We start from the raw sequence: 15,352 nt of genomic DNA, 5'->3' as shown, positions 1-15,352 counted from the left end.
AAAGGGTCCCATGGGGCCAGTGCGCAGGTGATGCAGCTGAGGAGCGAATTCCTTAACTGGATGTGACGTGAGGGGGAAATACTGATGCGGTACGCGAACGCCCTTCAGGAGGCAATACAAGAAATCAAGACCTGGAGACGCAACCCAGCAGACATGGGCACCAGCAGACATGGGCGCCTTTCAAGAGCTGGATCGGCTCCTGAGAGACCAGTTCATTGCTGGGATAGTGAATAAGTCCTTACAGGACAAACGCCAAGAAATGACGTGAGGTAACTCAGCTCTGACATTTGATGACATTTACCTACGAGGGGCACTTCTTTGCTGAAGCTGCCAGTGTGAAATTATATAAGTCTCTGTAGGTTACCTGCCAATTTGCAACTCAGAACTGATAACGGTCTTGATTTTACAGGTGATTAAGTAGTGTGAGGTTTGATAATGGACCCAGTGGAATACAGAGTAGTCATCAAGTTCCTTTACTTGAAAGGCTGCACACCAAAGGAGACGTTCGATGATGAAAGAAGTTGATAGTGATGATTCTGCATCATATGTAGTCAAGAATTGACATTGTCCATTCAAATGTGGTCGGACTTCGGTGCAAACAGCTCCAATTCCATGGCGAACCCACTCTGCTATTGATGAACACACCATCCAGCAAGTGGAGGTCGCCATTTTGGAAAATCGCTGTGTAACCATTCGCCACTTAGCCCAAAATGTCAAGATTAGTGTAGGGTCCATGGAAAAAAATCATCCAAGACCATCTTCACATGCATAAGGTATCTGCTCCTTGTTTCTCTGGCTGCTCACACATTTCCAGAATTAGGAATGAGTCAAATGCTCTCAGGCTCTATTGACGATGTGCCATGGAAATCAGGAAGATTTTTTCAACAGACTGATTACACAGGATGAAAGCTGGGTCCATCACTATGATCCTGAGACTAAAGTCCAGTCGATGCAATGGAAGCATCATGACTCACCGCCTCCAAAGAAGGCACGTGCCCAACCCTTGACAGGCAAGGTCATGCTCACAGTGTTTTGAGATCAGCACAGAGTAGCATTGATGGATTTCCTAGCAGAGGGTACAATGATCACTGGGGAATACTATGCTTCACTGCTGTGGAAATTGTGAGAGGCCATCAAAACTAAGAGACGTGGCATGTTCACCAAAGGTGTCCGCCGTCTGCAAGACAATGTACCAGTTCACAACTCATATGTTGTCCAAATGGAAGCATACTTCAGTGGCTTTGGAATTCTACCGCATCTCCTTTATTCGCCCAACCTCGTACCATCGGACTTCCACCTCTTTCAAAAATTAAGTTATTTTTGAAGGGCAAGCATTTCCCAGATGATAAGACTCTTATTCCGAAGTTACAACGTGTCAACTTCTACAAGTGAGGTGTTTACAGTTGCTTAACCAGATGGGAGAATTGTGTGTCCCTCAGTGGCCCCTGTGTAGATATGGACTAATAACTGTGCTAAATTTTATTCCTCTCAGTCCACAGGAAGTGGGACAGGGGAAATTTTTAAGGAATGCCCCTCGTAGCTGCCCTAGAATGGGAGGAGGAGCCAAGTCTTGTGATCAAGAAATCAATGAGTAGTACCAAAAATACAGAAGATCAGAATGGATCAGAGGAGGCAGTGGCCCTGAGGGAGGCAGTCCAGACTCTGGCAACAGCAATACAAGAACAAATACAGGAACTTTGCTTAGCGGTAGCTCAGATAGGGACTCAGCCACTCCGTGCATCAACAGCGACACTGTAGTCTGAAGGCCCTATGGCAAGATCAGCCAGGATGCAAAATCCCATGGTCACATCACATCAGATGACAATCCCTCCAGGGGCCCCAATGCTGATGTTGCCGATGACATGGTCTTATCACTAGGGACTGCTCAGTACTCCCAGCAGCCGCAGTAGTCAGGCAGATGGCGGTCCACCAAAAGCCAAGGCTCGTGCGAGATGAACATGACCTATATGCCAACTGTCCTGTTATGGTAGCCGAGTTAGAATGCAGGTACACTGTCTAGTTGAACAGCATTAAAGAAAAATACCAATCATACAAATATATTCACACAAACAACAGAAGATTGCATAGGGGCATGAGGTTAGGGTTAAACTAAAGTAGGAGAAGAAGGGGAATTATCACACACCCAAAACCTAGCAACAGTCATACATAAATCTACTAAATGCCTTTTCAAATAACAACCAACAACAACCTCAAGCAATACAGCAAAAGCTAACTCTGGCAATGAGTGCTAGCCAGGGCCTAGATTATATAGGAGATGGGAGTGGCCAACTGTCAACAGCTGAGCCTTAATGCATGAAATATTCCAGAAGTTCTCAACTGAGCAGATTAACCCCTGAACTGTTTAATATACAGGTGAAGTGCTTCTAATAAGTTCAGGCGTAGGAGAAATCAGACTCTCTGGTCTTTGGGCTCCTCTCTGTCTCTCTAATCTTGTGACACCTCGGCTTCGGAATGTGCTGCATGCGGGTTCTCATGGGAACAGTTGTCAGCCTTCTCATTCTGGCCACCCCACTGCCTCTTCCTGCCTGCTGTGGTGCTGCGGATCCCTCCCCCTCTGATGTCCTTGCTCTGTATGGCACCTTCCCAGGTTGGGTCAGTGACTTCATTGTCCACCACTTTGTCTTCCACTTCCACATTCTTGTCCTCTTGACTCGTTGACTTATCAACATCACTTGTTGGAAACTGGGACTCATCATTATCTGACTCTTGAGACACTAATTGCCGTTCCCTATTGTCATCTTCTTCTGATCGTGGCTGCTGAAATATTTGGACCTCACTACACACGATCTACTCATGTCCCTCTTGAAACATGCAGGGAGAGAGGCCAGAAACAATAAATGGAAATGGAAAGAGCTCGTCGGAGTGTCTGAGGTTTTTATCATTTACCGCCTGGTATTTGCATGGTGGGAGAAAGGAGGATAAGAAGGGAATTATTTGGACCAGTCTCTTGGCTAGTGAGACTGGACCGCATAGAAGACAGGGTGGTGCTGGGAATTAAACTAGAAGCATTATCTGCCATCCAACCGACCACCTGTTTGTACTGTTCTGGATTCAAGAGTGGTGTCCCATGCCCCAATGTAAAGTGGGGCAGGAAGCAAGGTCTCATGGATGAGCGTGTTTGTTGTGTTCATGCAGCAGGCACAGTTTTCACCTGGCCTATAGCCTTGGCCTCTGCATGCACCATAAGCAGAACGTCCACTTTCCCATCCCATACTGCAAGCCTTGCTCATTTTAAATTAGGTATATATTTATATGCTTGCAATCTTTCTGCTGTAACAGGCCATAATATAACCCGGACTTATACTAGGGGTTAAAGCTGCCTTGGCTTGATTATACCCCGGGTATATTATTACCTAGGCAATATTGTCATCTAGGCCAATTTATACTGTGGGGTCATTTCATACCCCCTCAAACCAGATTATACCCTCCTTGATTTCAGCAGTGTTGAATGATATACACAAAAATCAGGTTTGTTAAGTAAGTTATGTGATGAGATAACTAACATAAATCTTAACGTTCTAAACACATAGATTTTTATTACTTGAACCAGAAAAAGTCAATCAGTGAAAATATTAGACTTCCACAAAAATATGAGGTAAAAAAATCATACCGCACTTTTCAGTAAACTAAGGGTAAATTGAATCCAGCGAGCAGTAGTATCCACTTAAAATATAGCTTTTAATGAGCCAAAAACAGGAAAAATTAAATACAATGGTGTTCCACAAAAAGTGTAAAAAAATAGCCCCTTCCCCTTTTCCTACACCCTCCCCTCACCCCGTCTTCCTCCCCTTGTCCCTTATCCATGTGTGCCTACATATAAAAAAATATATAATCTTTCGCTATTTATGCTATTTAATTATTTTTTATGTATATGGAGCACCCCCAGACGCAGGGCCGCGGGGTACTCAGTACCGGGCCTCTCTGTCTCGGTCCTGGGGTTGTCACAGTGGCTAGACCCGGTCCGTGACCCTGCTAAGGGGCGTCCAATGAAAGGTGTGATGATGGTGCGTGGTGCAAGGTGCGATGAATAACGAGGACACAGGGTTGCAGTCTTTTTACCTCTTTACTGAAGGCTTCGGGATCCGCAATCCAGAGCACTGCTAACAGGGCTGGCTGAGACCGGCCGGTCCGAAGGCACATCCAGAGTTCCCTTTGCAGGTGGAAATCAGTGCCTACCTTCTAGCGCCTGTGTGTTGTAGTACCTCCCTGCTGAGCACCACGGGATAGTCCTCACAACTGTTGTGTCTGTTTCTGATGTTCTTTCTCTCTCCGTCCCCCAGATGATTTGGCTACGACGCACCCATATGACGGGGTAGGCCTGGAGTTATTTTATAGGGACCCTAGAGACGCCCCTCTCCCACAATTGCCTCAGTTGTCTGCTTAGGTGATTTAGGTGAGACAGCCAACCTAAAGTCAACTGCCCTGCCGCTGTTTGAAGTAATGCTTGGAGCCCAATACTTCCTCGGCATTCCAGCCACCGGCTACGCGCCTCAGTAGGATGCTGCCGATCTCGGGGCACGACTCCTACTGGTTCTATTCTCCTTTGTGCTGTGATCTTGTTTCTCAATTCTCCACAATAAACCTCGCTTCTTATCCTTTCTTAAGATACCGCCGCAATGAAGTGCAGGCGCGGTTCCGTAACGATCTGTCCTTTTCGCTAGGCCTCTGTTAGGATCCCACCCCTGACAGGGACCCCCTGAATCTTCCCAAGCAACCTCTTCTCTCACTAGGTGTTGCCTGGGCAAAACTCAGTCAGCTTTCTTCCTAACTTCCTATCCAGCCCCCAGTTTTACCAGATTGTGAGGAGTGGCCTAATACATAGAACCCTTTGCTCCCCCTGGCGGCCAGAGTGTGAAGTGTAATGTGTGACTGTGATACCTGGTCAGGTGAACTCCTTAAGTGCCATCAGACATGCCATCACTCCCCTTAGTGGCGGAGCGTCAGTACTGCAACGACCAGGACTCTGGGGCGCTGCACTTATACAAACAAAAATTCTCATACAATTAATATAATTCATACAATCTGTGTTTCACCATTTGGTGTCTTTCATTGTTTTCTATATTATTCAATAACATTATTCAATAATTTTGCACTATATACAAATATACAGTGCTCAAAAAAATAAAGGGAACACTAAAATCCCACATCCTAGATATCACTGAATTAAATATTCCAGTTGTAAATCTTTATTCATTACATAGTGAAATGTGTTGAGAACAATAAAACCTAAAAATTATCAACATAAATCACAACTAATATCCCACGGAGGTCTGGAGTTGGAATAATGCTCAAAATCAAAGTGGAAAATGAAGTTACAGGCTGATCCAACTTCAGTGAAAATGCCTCAAGTCAAAGAAATGATGCTCAGTAGTGTGGGTGGCCTCCACGTGCCTGTATGATCTCCCTACATAACCTGGGCAGGCTCCTGATGAGGCGGCGGATGGTCTCCTGAGGGATCTCCTCCCGCCAATTCCTGGACAGTCTGTGGGGCAATGTGACGTTGGTGGATGGTGTGAGACATAATGTCCCAGATGTGTTCAATCGGATTCAGGTCTGGGGAATGGGCGGGCCAGTCCATAGCTTCAATGCCTTCATCCTGCAGAAATTGCTGACACACTCCAGCCACATGAGGTCTGACATTGTCCTGCATTAAGAGGAACCCAGGGCCAACCGCACCAGCATATGGTCTTACAAGGGGTCTCCCCACGGCATCTCCAGACTCTGTCACGTCTGTCACATGTGCTCAGAGTGAACCTGCTTTCATCTGTGCAGAGCACAGGGCGCCAGTGGCAAATTTGCCAATCCTGGTGTTCTGTGGCAAATGCCAAGCGCTCTGCATGGTTTTGGGCTGTGAGCACAACCCCGATCTGTGGACGTCGTGCACTCAGACCATCCTCATAGAGTCGGTTTCTAACCATTTGTGCAGACACATGCACATTTGTGGCCTGCTGGAGGTCATTTTGCTGGGCTCTGGCAGTGCTCCTCCTGTTTCTTCTTGCACAAAGGCTGAGGTAGCGGTCCTGCTGCTGGGTTGTTGCCCTCCTACCACCCCCTCCACATCTCCTGGTGTACTGGCCTGTCTCCTGGTAGTGCCTCCAGCCTCTGGACACTACGCTGACAGACACACAAACCTTCTTGCCACAGCTTGCATTGATGTGCCATTCTGGATGAGCTGCACTACCTGAGCCACTTGTGTGGGTTGTAGAGTCGGTCTCATGCTGCCACGAGTGTGAAAGCACAACCAACATTCAAAAGTGACCAAAACATCAGTCAGACAGCATTGGTACTGAGATGTGGTCCGTGGTCCCCACCTGAAGAACCACTCCTTTATTGAGTGTGTCTTGATAATTGCCAATAATTTCCATCTGTTGTCTATTCCATTTGCACAACAGCATGTGAAACTGATTGTCAAACAGTGTTGCTTCCTAAGCAGACAGTTTGATTTCACAGAAGTTTGATTTACTTGGAGTTATATTCTGTTGTTTAATTGTTCCCTTTATTTTTTTGAGCAGTGTATATAACTTTTTACACATCCTGCTCTTCCTGGTGCACTAACCATCTTTATATATTTTGTATTTATTTTTACCTTTATTCTGGTCAGTTGGTCTTAGATCTAAGTCCATGGTTTGATTCTCCATTCTTAATTCACACTTTTCTCTTTACTATATGTTATATAGGAATGGTTGTTCATCCAATCCAAGTATTTTATTATTCCCTAGTTTCTTCGTACATTGTCTAGATCATTTGCATGGTTGCTATGCCATTTAGTCCAGTTTAGCATAATTCTCACTGCCTATGCTGTGAGTCCCGGGCTGTGCTCATGTGCCGGCTGTGTCCCATCATCCTGGCTTCTCGTGTCTCTGTTACATTGGCAACACCTGGTACTCTGCTCCAGTGAGTCTGGTCTCGTGACCCGGGGGCGAGGGCTTCCGAGTCCTCCTGGCGGCACATGCACCGTCCACACCAGGATTACCAATATCGGCTGCATACACTCTGTAATATATAAACCCATCGATTTTACAACACGCCACTCTCCGATGAAGGAATCCATTTCCGAAATGTGCGTCGGGTTGTGCGCGTCATTGGGACCTGGTGGACCTAAAGGTACAGACCTCCATTTCTTTATCTTATATTTGCACCTTAGCACTATGCACTTTGTGTGCTGTATGGAGTTTCTGCTGCTCATTTTGACACTGTTGCACCTTAATTGTTTTCACTAGGGCCTTTTCCCCTCAACTTTTGGAGTACATATGATTGTTAAACACTTGTTTATTGATTTAATAATGATTATTTTTTCCACTGAATTTTCTTCACTAAACCTTTGAAGGTACTTTAAATACTTTTACTAGGAGTCCACATAACCTAATTAATTATGGTCTAGTGTATTGTTCTCTTTTGATCTTTGGGTCCACCATTTGCAATATTGATTTTATATTCGCAATTATTTTTTTTCAATACTTTTAATTTTGAATATTTTGTCCTGATACGTGCACATGTTTTAATACAGTATAACTGTTGCTACCATTAGTTGAATAAAGGTATATATTTTATCTGTATATTCTTGTCTGGGCTTTCATGGTTTTCCATAGTTTTTGGTGAAACGCATAGGTTATAACGCTGCATAATGTGTACAGGTCCTTCTCAAAAAATTAGCATATAGTGTTAAATTTCATTATTTACCATAATGTAATGATTACAATTAAACTTTCATATATTATAGATTCATTATCCACCAACTTAAATTTGTCAGGTCTTTTATTGTTTTAATACTGATGATTTTGGCATACAACTCCTGATAACCCAAAAAACCTGTCTCAATAAATTAGCATATTTCACCCGACCAATCAAATAAAAGTGTTTTTTAATACCAAACAAAAAAAACATCAAATAATAATGTTCAGTTATGCACTCAATACTTGGTCGGGAATCCTTTGGCAGAAATGACTGCTTCAATGCGGCGTGGCATGGAGGCAATCAGCCTGTGACACTGCTGAGATGTTATGGAGGCCCAGGATGCTTCAATAGCGGCCTTAAGCTCATCCAGAGTGTTGGGTCTTGCGTCTCTCAACTTTCTCTTCACAATATCCCACAGATTCTCTATGGGGTTCAGGTCAGGAGAGTTGGCAGGCCAATTGAGCACAGTAATACCACGGTCAGTAAACCATTTACCAGTGGTTTTGGCACTGTGAGCAGGTGCCAGGTCATGCTGAAAAATGAAATCTTCATCTCCCTAAAGCATTTCAGCCGAGGGAAGCATGAAGTGCTCCAAAATCTCCTGATAGCTAGCTGCATTGACCCTGCCCTTGATGAAACACAGTGGACCAACACCAGCAGCTGACATGGCACCCCACACCATCACTGACTGTGGGTACTTGACACTGGACTTCAGGCATTTTGGCATTTCCTTCTCCCCAGTCTTCTTCCAGACTCTGGCACCTTGATTTCCGAATGACATGCAAAATTTGCTTTCATCAGAAAAAAGTACTTGGGACCACTTAGCAACAGTCCAGTGCTGCTTCTCTGTAGCCCAGGTCAGGCGCTTCTGCCGCTGTTTATGGTTCAAAAGTGGCTTTACCTGGGGAATGCGGCACCTGTAGCCCATTTCCTGCACACGCCTGTGCACGGTGGCTCTGGATGTTTCCACACCAGACTCAGTCCACTGCTTCCTCAGGTTCCCCAAGGTCTGGAATCGGTCCTTCTCCACAATCTTCCTCAGGGTCCGGTCACCTCTTCTCGTTGTACAGCGTTTTCTGCCACATTGTTTCCTTCCAACAGACTTACCATTGAGGTGCCTTGATACAGCACTCTGGGAACAGCCTATTTGTTGAGAAATTTCTTTCTGGGTCTTACCCTCTTGCTTGAGGGTGTCAATGATGGCCTTCTTGACATCTGTCAGGTCACTAGTCTTACCCATGATGGGGGTTTTGAGTAATGAACCAGGCAGGGAGTTTTTAAAAGCCTCAGGTATCTTTTGCATGTGTTTAGAGTTAATTAGTTGATTCAGAAGATTAGGGTAATAGGTCATTTAGAGAACCTTTTCTTGATATGCTAATTTATTGAGACAGGTTTTTTGGGTTATCAGGAGTTGTATGCCAAAATCATCAGTATTAAAACAATAAAAGACCTGACAAATTTCAGTTGGTGGATAATGAATCTATAATATATGAAAGTTTAATTGTAATCATTACATTATGGTAAATAATGAAATTTAACACTATATGCTAATTTTTTGAGAAGGACCTGTATACTGCTATAATGTGCTGTTTTTACATTTTTTGTGGAACACCATTGTTCTGTCTCCGCCATCTAATTTGTTACCTCCAATTATCTGTTTGCATAATTTGCAGTTTGTCAGCCAGTATACAGGACTTGATATATTCATACCTTTATTTGTAGTGCTTTGGCTCCCTCGAGCGGTCAGAGTCATGTTGACAGTTGTATTTTTCTGTTATTTTTGGTATTTTTTATGTCTGATTCTCCTCCTCCTTTGCAATGCATTATGGTAGCTCAGCCTACATTTCCCTCCATTATCATTTCACTTCCAGTTTGCTCTCCAGGAAAGTCGCTTGCACTTCATCCCCCTTGCGATTGCATTGCCGGTATGTCTTTATGTTTTTCTCTAGATAATTCCTGCTCTATATTAGCCTAGCTTAACCAGTTGTTCTCCTAGTTCAGTTACTAGCTTTCTAAATGTAATGCATAACGTTTATCATGTGTAGTATGTATTTGTTCCCTACCATGCACTGATTCTATGTATATCATTGTTCACAGTTTCACCGCATCAATATACCACTACGTTTAATAAAGCACAGACTCAACCACAGTCTCCTTATTGGACCCCGGTATAGCGATTTAGCTGACTGGATAGCTACTTGGGCCTGTCTCATCTAGTGAGGACAGAACAACCATTGTATTTAATGTTTCATGTTTTTTAAAATGGCTCATTAAAAGCTATATTTTAAGTGGATACTACTTCTTGCTGGATTCAATTTACTCTTCGTTTGCTTCAAGACTGGCTGCTCTACCCTTTAGGCCGGTTTCACACGTCAGTGGCTCCGGTACGTGTGGTGACAGTTTTCTCACGTACCGGAGACACTGACTCTTGAAGACACATTAAAATCAATGTGTCTCTGCACATGTCAGCGTGTTTTCACGGACCATGTGTCCGTTTGAAAAACACGGAGACATGTCAGTGTTCGTGGGAGCACACGGATCACACGGACCCATTAAAGTCAATGGGTCCGTGTAAAACACGTACCGCACACGGATGCTGTCCGTGTGCAGTCTGTGTGCCATGCAGGAGACAGCGCTACAGTAAGCGCTGTCCCCCCAGCGTGGTGCTGAAGCCGCCATTCATCCCTTCTCTCCAGCAGCGTTCGCTGGAGAGAAGGAATGAAAAATCATTGTTTTTTTATTTTTTTTGCGGTTGAAATAAAATTCCCGGCAACCTCCCCCCTCCCACCCCCTGTGCACCCGCCCGCTGGAAATAAAATACTCACCCAGCTCCCTCGATGCTTCTTCTCAGCGCCGCAGGTTGTCCTGTATGAGCGGTCACGTGGTGCCGCTCATTACATTGATGATTATGCGGTTCCACCTCCCATAGGGAGCATGCAGTGTGCTGGAGGAAACTATTCTGGTTTTACATCACTGATGCCATTATGCGCAGTGACTCCATCACTACACCAGTGACTCTGTCAAATGTTTATGTCCTTTGTGTTTATTGGAACAACACATAAAAACTGAATAAAAGCAAATTGGACATAATTTCACACAAAACTACAAAAATCACCTTTTTGAAAATCGCCGCCCTGAGCACACGTGACGTCACTGGCTTTGGGATATTCTGAAGGCAAAAAGAAGAGCACTGATTATCTATGCATTTCAGAGATACCGTCCTCCTTCATTTGGGGGACAGTATCTCAGCAAGCATAACTGGTCAGAACACTGCTAACACAGCATGAAATCCAAGTAAAAGATCCACTCGATTCAGCATCGACCTCAATGAAAGGATCGGCATTTACCAAAGAACACCTTACACAGTACTAACATAGAGAAGACTCATTTCCACAGGTAGGCATCTATTATCTGCTATTCACCACTTATGCCTCCATAACTCTCATCAACAGATTGCAGGTGCATATAGTGCATATCGACCTTTTTTCTTTTCTCACTACAATATGACAATCATACTTGGACAACGATCAAAAGGGGAAAAGTTGACTCAATCTTTGCATTGTGTGTCTGTGTGTGCCACACTATGCATGAAGAATAGAAAGAATAAAAGAGAACTGTCTGAGGACTTGAGAATCAAAATTGTTGAACCAAATCAACAATCTCAAGGTTAAAAGTCCATCTCCAGAGATTTTGATGCTCCTTTGTCCATGGTGCGCAACATAATCAAGAAGTTTACAGCCCATGGCACTGTAGCTAATATTCCTGGATGTGGTCTGCAGAGAAAAATTGATGAAAGGTTGCAACAAAGTATAGTCCAGATGGTGCATAAGCAGCTCCAATTAAGTCCCAAAGAGATTCATGCTATCCTGCAGGCTCAGGGTGCATCAGTGTCAGCGCGAACTATTTGACAACATTTGAATTAAATGAAACACTATGGCAGAAGACCAAGGAGGAGCCCACTGCTGACACAAAAACATAAAAAATCTAGACTGCAGTTTGCCAAAATGTTTGTGAATAAGCAAAAATCCTTCTGGAAAAGCATCTTGTGTACAGATAAGATCAAGTTCAAGATTTTTAGTAAAGCACATCATTCTGCTGTTTATAGAAAATGAAATGAGGCCTATAAAGAAAAGAACATTGTTCCTACAGTGAAATGTTGTGGAGGTTCAAATATGTTTTAGGGTTGTTTTGAAACCTCTGGCACTGAGTGCCTTGAGGGTCTGCAAGGAATCATGAAATCTGAAGAAAACCAAAGGATTTTGGATCGCAATGTAGTGCCCAGTGTCAGAAAACTGGATTTACGTCTTAGGTCATGGGTCTTCCAGCAGGACAATGACCCCAAACATACTTCAAGAAGCACCTAGAAATGGATGAAAACAAAGCTCTGGAGAGTTCTGAAGTGGCCAGCAATTAGTCTGGATCTAAATCCCATTGAACACCTGTGGAGAGATCTTAAAATTACTGTTGGGAGAAGGCACCTTTCAAATATGAAAGACCTGGAGCAGTTTGCAAAAGGAGAGTGGTCCAAAATTCAAGTTAAGAGGTGTAAGTAGCTTGTTGATTGTTATAGGAAGCGATTGATTATAGTTATTTATTCCAAAGGGTTCCCTTTGCCTTTTGTCTCTCTTTTTTTTTGTATTATTCCAATACACACAAAGGAAATAAAGATGTGTATAACAAAACATGTGTAATTGCAATAATTTTTGGGGAGAAATACTTCATTTTCTTGAACAATTTCAAGGGTGCCAATACTTTTGGACATGACTGTATATGAAGCTGTCATGCTCAGTTCAGGAGATCCACTGGACTCTCCGTGCATTGTTGTCCGATCTTAGTCCAATTTATATAATCATCTGAATACACTCTTAGCCCATATTCACACGTTCAGCATTTGGCCAGTATTTTACATCAATATTTGTAAGTTTTCTGGCTGTAAGATATGAGTTGCATGAATTTCCTTGCCTTCCGGGTTTCTTTCAGTAGGTCAATACTATTAATAGTGAATACTTTTTCTACTATTTTTGCTCTCCTGCTTCCATGGATGCGCTGCATACTAATAGCCAACCACCGTTGCCATTGGTTATATGTTGCATCTGACTACAAACTGTTCACGATTAAGAAATTATTAAAGTCGGAGGGCCCAATTCATCCAAACTTTTATGCCAGAATTCTGGCATAAATAGCTTTGCAAAATTACAAAATTTTGATGCAACTCTAAGATGTAACTTTTAGGTTTTCATGTAATTTTTGCCCAACTCTGACAAAGTGACTGGAGCTGTTTGAGAGAAGGCATTGTGTCAACAATGCCTCTTCAAATTAATGATGAGCAGCGTTGATTGATTTGCCACAAATCTTACACCAGCAGAGACTGGAGTAAGATTTGTGGTGAGGTGTAAACAGATTCCCATACCACTTGTCTGATACTTCTGATTCATTAAAAGAGATGGTCCTATAAATTAATCATGAACCTTGCCCTCTTCTCCGCCCCACTCGTCAAGATTGGCATTAAGATGGCCTGTCTTGATGAATTGGGCCAAATTTTACACAAAGTGACTCCTGTGCTAATATATTGACAAACTACACTTTGGACGAAATCTGCCTCTCCATTATGGCTTTTCATGGTGACTGAGTAGAGAGCTCCATTCTGTGTTATACATATGACATAATTACATAGATTGTTGACATCCTCTTGAAAAGATGCAAGAAACCGTAAGGTCCCTTGTTAAATTCTCTCATAAAGCCCTACGGAAGGTAATATCTTTTGTTTTACAGCAACTGTAGAAATATTTTAAAGGATGTTGTTGAGATAAATCAAGGGACAAGTGAGAACAGAAGTTTTACATCTAGAACAGATGGACCACAAGGTCAGAATATTCTATAGGGAGTTAGAATAGAATTTGCGGTTTCCTGTCTTTACATTTTTGCTCTTCCTCTGCCTGCCATGTGAACTGGGAGAGCAATATCTTTTGTAATCATTGAATATTTATTGAATAATGCTGGTATGTCCATATATGTTCTTCTTCCTTCCCTGATGGAATCAAGACTTTAATCAATTATAATTCAATATTTGCAAATTAATATATATGATGAATTAATCCAATCTCTTTTTCTTTAGAAAGGAGGAAAAGGGAGTCTAAGGGCTCATACTCACTTGCGCGAGACCCGGATGAGTCTCGCACGGCAATACCCGGCGCTGCTGCCGGCGCTCAGATCGGAGCATGCGGCCGGCCGCATAGGAATACATGTGGCCGCACGCTCCGCTCCTCTGTGCCGAGTGCAGTGCCAGGTATTGCCATGCGAGACTCATCCGAGTCTAGCTCAAGTGAGTATGAGCCCTAAGGTGCACAAAGATAAGAGACTTCCTTGATTCCCTGTGACTGAATTACTCCAGGTTCACATTAGTGTTTCTGTGTGTAGCGTATCAGATGTATGCGCAAATGCATGCCAAAACGCATGCTAAAGCATGCTCACGCTTGTGCATCATCCTGCAAACAAAACCACTGCGTGTGCATGCATTTAAATGAGTTTTGGCATGCGTTTGCATTTGTATGCGCATGGTGGAGGTGGTGACATCATTTTCTGGACATGCGCAGTCTAAAGTACGCACGTGTATCGAATGCATGCGTACGCATGTCATTGCATACCAATGCGTTCCCATAGACAGTAATGCATTTTTTTGATGCACTCATCCGCAATCATCCACATGTACATGCCTGTGCAATATTTGACGCCTCAAAAAATGCAACATGTTGCGTTCACCGGACACCACCGCACACAGCAAAACGACACATCCACATGCGAACGCATGCAAAAGCATGTCCCTGCGTACACCATGTTAAAGATATGTACGCATGACATATGTGGATGCATGCGGATCATACGCTGTGCACAGAAACACTAATTTGAACCCGGCCTTAAGGTGAGGACTGTGAAGAAACTGCTGAGAAAACATATTGTTTACATTTTAGGTAAGGGTGCAATTATGCTGAATCCATGCTGCTCCAGGAGGTGCAGAGGTCCATCTAACACATTATAAAACAGTATTATAAATAGTACAGGGTAAGTGATGGGATCTGTTTCTATTTGTTCAGCAGGTAGGCCAACAATCTTTATGCCTCTACTTTTGAAGTGATTTACCTCACTTCAAACCAGATCCAAACATTTAGTTTTTTTTCTTACATATTCCCCACAGTCTTCTTTATAGGTCATCAAAAACTCAAGAAAGAGCTGTCCAAAAAAGCTATAAAAAATCGATAAAACATACATATATAAACTTGCAGAATATAAAGCATTGTTGTGTTGTTTTTAAGAGGCAAAATAATAACCCTGTACTGTTAAAATGTGCTGCATATCAAAATTCTAACAGCATTGGGTGACTTCCAGCAGAAATGTTATTTTAGGCTGCGGCTTTTATTTCATAACTTTTGAGTGATATTTTTTAAAAAAACACTACTATACCTGTTGTATTTGAATATGTATGATTTGCTGCAAGGTGTCTCAGTGTTTGTTATTCTTGCTTTGCAGCCCTGGGGCACGGGGTTCAAATCCCACCAAAGACAACATCTGCATGGAGTTTGTATGTCCTCCCAGTGTTTATGTGGTTTTTCCCAATGGGGACAGTGATGATGATGTCTGTAAAGTGCTGTGGAAATTAACA

The sequence above is a fragment of the Ranitomeya variabilis genome, chromosome 4, assembly GCF_051348905.1.
Source record: "Ranitomeya variabilis isolate aRanVar5 chromosome 4, aRanVar5.hap1, whole genome shotgun sequence".
NCBI classification, from domain to species: Eukaryota; Metazoa; Chordata; class Amphibia; order Anura; family Dendrobatidae; genus Ranitomeya; species Ranitomeya variabilis.
The sequence above is the reverse complement of the archived record's forward strand: the minus strand, read 5'-3'. Positions refer to the sequence as shown.